The sequence below is a fragment of the Sciurus carolinensis genome, chromosome 1 (genome assembly GCF_902686445.1).
Source record: "Sciurus carolinensis chromosome 1, mSciCar1.2, whole genome shotgun sequence".
NCBI lineage: Eukaryota > Metazoa > Chordata > Mammalia > Rodentia > Sciuridae > Sciurus > Sciurus carolinensis.
The window spans coordinates 46,944,000-46,950,166 of record NC_062213.1 but is presented as its reverse complement, the minus strand read 5'-3'; positions in this window follow the sequence as shown (position 1 = coordinate 46,950,166).

Below are 6,167 nucleotides of genomic sequence, written 5' to 3'. Positions count from 1 at the left end.
TATACTTGCCAAATTTATTTTCTATATTCCTCAAGCATAACTTCTTGTATTATCATGTCTTACGTCTGACCTTCTTCATTTCTTCCCTAATTAATCTGTAGTGTGATTTCAAATGCAGCACCTATTGTTGCTTCAAAATCTCCTTATCCATAAATATAAAGCCCATATGTCAGTCAGGTGAGGTAGCGCATGCCTGTAATTCCAGCTATTTGGGAGATCGAGGCAAGATCACAAGTTTGAAGCTTGCCTTGGCAATTTGGTGAGGCCTTTTTTCAAAATTAAAAAGGCCGAGGACATAGCTCAGTGGTGCAGCACCCGTGTTTCAATTCCCAGTACTGCAACGAACAAGCAAACAAACAAAAACCCAACTCATCCTTCTTGATATTGCATATGGATCCATTCATAATTGCCCCCCAACAAAATCTCTATGTAGTTCTCCAGCCTCAGTTCAATAATCCCCCTCATTCCTTGCATGTTCTAGCTGTGCAGAACCATTTGCCATGCTTTCTTGGGCTTTTGTCTTTGAACGACCTTCCTTCTCCGTTTCCCTTGGACAGTTTGCATTTATCCTCCCAAACTCAATTCAGCAATCACTAACCATGGCATACCTTCCAACGCTGGTCCTGTCCCCCTGCATCCCAGTGACTTCTGTCCTTGCCACCACTCCTGTTTCTACTTCATCCTTCCTTCTGGGGCCACAGCATGAGCCTTTATCATGGACCTGCTCACACTATATTGCCACTGTGTCTTCGCTTTCTACCTTCCTCACTTCCTTTTGTCTCATTCCTATTTCTGTAAACCCAAGTCTAGCCAGTGCTTGGTATCTAGCTGATTTTTTTCTTTATTTATTGAAGAAATCACTGACTGAATGAACAGAAAACTTAAATCTTAATTTTCTAACTAACAGAAGGGAAAAACTATGCTGACAAAAGAAAAACTGGCATCAAACAGAATATAGTAAGCTTAGCATCAAATGCTTATGAAGGAAAGAACTTGCATAACTCAAACGGTACAAATTCAAATGAGTCTAAGTTGTATTTAAAAAGCTTCTGATGGAGGTAGTAGTCAAGTTGGGGAAAATAGTACTGACCTGAAAACTCCTACATTAAACAACAAAATAAGTTCATTCCTGTTTGTGCAACATTTTTGCCTTTTACCTCATTTCTTGATTTTTTTTTTTTTTTTTTTTTTTTTTTTTTTTTGGTCAGAGATCCCTTTGAGTACCATGGCCCCTACCTGAAAAATTGAAAAAACAAGGTAACAAATGTGTCTTTAGAAACTCCCCCAAATGCAATGATTTCTCTAAACCCTCCCTTTGGCTAATTACTATTTATGCTGGAGGATTTTTATATTGATCTCTTACACTGTAAGTTCTGAGGGCTTGTTATTTTATTCATGTTGTCTAACTTCATTGTGTGCTCTGTAAAGACAGGAACCAGGTAAAAGTTCTGTCCTCCCCTGCCCGGCCCCTAAATGATCAGCTCATCTTAGTCTGTCAGATACACAAAGTGCTTTCCACAGCTCCGAGTCGGGTTGGGGTAATACTAGCTAACACTCATGTGTACTTACTACCTACCATGTGTTACTAAAGCACTGAACCTTTTTCTCACAACTACTCCATGAAGGGGTAATTATTACTGCCCAGATGAGGAAACTGAAGCACAGAGGAATTAAGTAACTGAACTTCTCAGAATTACGTATCTAAGAAACAATGACCCTGAGAATGGACCCCTCAGTTGGCTGGCCTTAAGGAATATTCTTCAGTGCTGCACTGCTTTATCTCAAGTACTTGAACAGACTGCCTATCAATTGTTTTTGTTTATTTTTTGTTGTTGTTTTCTTGCAGTGCTGGGGATGGAATCCAGGGTCTTGAACATGCTAGGTGTGCAAGCACTCCACCATTGAGCTACATCACCAGACTAACTGGGCTATTTTAACAGAGGCTGACTTCTCCTGTGACAATGAAAGGAATATAGGTCCATTTATTTTTTAAAAATGTGATTTCTTTTCCTTTCCTTTGTTTGCTTTTAGTCTGCTGTTCATTCCATCCACATCAGCCCCCACTCCAGTTTTTTATCATCTCTAAAGTAATATATCTCAAACTAGTCAGTTTCCTTCCGAATTTTTATCTCTACTCACTTAATCCTACATGGAGGTGATATAGACACACACACACAACAGGGAGATAGGACTTTTCTCAGAAATGCATTACTTTTACAACTTTCTGCATCTTGTTTCTTTCACAGAACAAGGCTTCTGGAAATCCCACTAATTCATTGGTATACATGTAGTCCATCCATCCTAATGGCTGTCCATTCTTCCATGGTAGAGATGTGTCATGATTGTCAACCCTCTCCTCATGCATTGTGCTCACTTGTTTCCAGTTGTTTAACACTCAGCATAATGCTGCCTTTAACATATGGTAACTCATCAGAAATGCCAGTGGGAAAGCTGGGTGGGTGGTGCACACCTGTAAACCCAGCGACTTGGGAAGCTGAGGCAGGAGGACCACAAGATTGAGGCCAGCCTCAGCAACTCAGAACTTTGAGAGGCCTTAAGGGCTGGGGATGTGGCTCAATGGTTAAGCACCTCTGGGTTCAACCCTTGGAGAGTGAGAAAGAGAAGTGGGGAGGGAGGAGGAAGGGTAAGGAAGAAAGGAAGAAAGAAAGGCTGAGTTTCTGGGAGGAAGCTTTTCTTCCTCTGGTCTTCCTGAATTTTTGGGCAGCAGAAGCTTTTCATCTTTTCCTCTGCCACTCATTGGGGTCAGGGAGAATGACACATTTTAGTGGGTCAATATCAAATCTCCCTTCAGAAACCCATGGATTTGAAAGCCAAAGCTTTCTTGGCATTTGTGGATCTTGTCTCTCTGCCCTCCAACACTAGCCAACCCACGTAGGAGCAATACCTGTCCTGATTTTCTGAGTCAAGACCCCACTTGTAAGTAAGTCCTCATCAGTACCCGGCAGCCAAATGCAGGAAAGAAAGGAAGATGTTCTCAGGTTCAATGTTTCCAGAATGTATTCCAAGTCCACCTCATAATTTAATGCACTGCTATGAAACCTACCTAAAAACACTGATGCCAAACAAAGCTGTTCTACTGTATAAAGTGGAAATATTATGGCACAAAACCAGTTAATTCATTTAAAACCAGAGTAGCAAACTGAAAACATTTAATGTTCCCTACCCTCCCTGCCAAGGTGAACTTCAGATGGGACTCGAAGAGATAAGAGAGTATTCAGGTCAAGCTTCAAAACAGTGATATGGAAAATGATATTATTAACCAACTCAGAATCAAGGAGTTCTCTCTTAGCCTCTACTATGTTATGGTAAGTCATGAATTTTATGTATCCTAGGGTAAATATACTTAAAGTGAATCACTATAATTTTATACTCACTCTAAGAAGTTTATCATTTACAATTATTCTTTTGGTTCAGTATATATTCAATGTACTCTTTTCTATTCAACTTTACTGTAAATTTTATGATTTTCAAATTTCTTACCCAGCACACTACCTTACAGAACACCAAGTCACTTTTAAGTAATTACTCAATCTGGATAATCCACTTCGTTAAAACTTGGCAAAGTGATTAAATATAGTTACCATATATACACACACTTGTTTAACATTACCACGCACATAATGCTATGCTTAAAAATGTTCGATATTTAAGCCATAATACAGTATGCTAAATCACACATTCTCCACACTTGAGTGCTGACATGCATTCTGGCATCAACCAAGGAGGGCAGCCATGGCAGACGTATTGCAGCCCTTGATGACTGGCACACTGCAATGCCCATATGCTTCTCTGGGGAGGACAGCACTGCACCAGCCCAGCTGAAGGCAGTCTGCAGCATGGGGTTACTCCTCTGTGTCTTGGCAGACAGTTTTGACTCCAACTGGATAACAAAAGGTGTACAACAGTATTGGATCTGGTACAGATAAGCCAGGATGGTATTATTCTGGGTGCTAAGATGAAAGTTTTATGGCAGCTGGAATGTGTCCTCAAGGAAACAGTAATGAAAAGGAGATAGAAATCAAGAGAAAATTAGAATGGTGAAAGTCCTTTGACTTTATGAAAGTATACATATCACCATGGCTTAGGAGAAATGACTAACAATTATATGACTGGCAGATGGCATGTTAAGAATAGGGGTATCAGGAGAAAAACCCTGAATAGTGTTAAGACACCAGAATTATTTCTCTACAGGGCCTCCACCATAATCATAACCACAGACAGTCCATTATCAGCATTCTTATTTTTAGGAGCACATCCCCCCTTTCCCCTGAATTGCTTCCTCCCATGGGACATGTCTCTACATCCATGGGAAAGAAAGAGAAGAGAGAAGGAAAATAAAATATTACTTTTTATTTTCTCAGGCACACAAGTGATTTGGGATTCCAATTATCAAGACATTTTACTAATTCACATTTAGAATTTTCTACTTTAAATCTTCGGCCACCTTTGAAAATAATTTGCAGCAATCACTTTGTAGTTCAGAAGTACCAGGTTATAATTGAGTTGTGGAATAAGTTAAAAGTTTATGTTCAATGTGTGAGCTTATTAACTCCTGAGTTTTGAATATCCTGTGAAACAGTGATACTTCTCCCTTTTTAAATGGCTTTTCAGTTTAAAGCAATGACCTTAAAACAAATTATGTGCTAAAAACTTTATTACAACAGATATCAGCAACATCCAATCTAAAATCAGGACAATAAAACACTGACCATCATTCTGGGACAGTGAATAGCATCTGACTGAAACAAAATTCTACCACGCTATCAACCCAGGTCAAACTTTTGTTCCTGAGAGCAGTACAAACATCTTTTTCTCTGCAAAGTAAATGGCATGGACTTACCATACACATTACCAACTAGTCACACCTAGTGACTTTCTGGAGCATTCTAAAAAACAGCTTCACAGCTAACAAATATTGACAAATTTGTCACAGCACTATCCCCAAGAACAGTCCAAATTAGCACTGCGATTAACAAACAGTAATGCCAGGAATATGTGTATACGTCAACCAGTGAGCTGGGTTACATAAAGAAAAAATAAGAGTAATGACTGAACTTAATCGCTTCACAGGGAGGAAGGTAACTATAAGTCATATACCTAACCCTACTCAAAGCCACCTTAGAAAGGTTTGTAGCTGGTTACATAATGCATCAAGGGAGAGTATGGATGGCTCTGATTAAATCCAGTCTCTTCTGAACATGAACTCAAAATGCACATTCTAATGATGGAGATTTGGTTATAATATTTTTGTAAAACAAAGGGTACAAATTTCAAATTTTTTCTCATCAGATGATCTAACAGAAATGGACATGAAAATAGTAAAGTATATACATGGTTTTTAAAAGAAGGTGCTATTAGAGTAATTTACATGATAAAATTTGGCAAGAAGTAAACAAAATTATCAATAAACCAGAATATGGAAAACTGTGGAAAGGCCCAAACAATTAAAGATGATACACATCATTCATCAGATTTGGAAATTAGACGCATTATATGCTTTTTAAAATGAGTATAAAGCATTTTTCATTATAAAGCATTTTCATTTCTACAAATACATGTGACTGGAAGCATTTAATACATATATATAACTGGAGGCATTATTTGGGCAACATAAAAGTATCCTCCGGAAACATGCTGCTGCCATGTCTGGGATGCAGCGTTAAAGACAGAGTGAATAAGGCATGGTGATGCTTTGCGCAACTAATAATGGGTACAACCCAAACACCCAGCAACCAAATCTACCTGTCAAATAGCCTGACTGTGATGGGCTGCTGTTTTCTTAGAGGCTGCAAATATTAAAGGAGAACTGCAGCTATGGATCAGAATTTTAGAAACAGTCAATTCATAGTGTTTTAAGAAAACAATGTATGATTTATTATATAAAATGATTGGCAGAATACAGAAAAATTATTTCTCTTTTACCTTTACATATTTAATACAAGTATCGAGCAAAGTATATAACATTTTAAAGAACTCAATACAAACTACCAAAAGGTACTCATTTTGGTGAAGTTATTCAAGTCACAATTACTAAAAGTAAATACATGTACTTCAAAATACATGAAGTACAAAACAAGTATGGAAACCATGATCTTCAATAATGGTTCCTTTAACAAAAATTAACCAAAAAACAAAGATGCACAAGA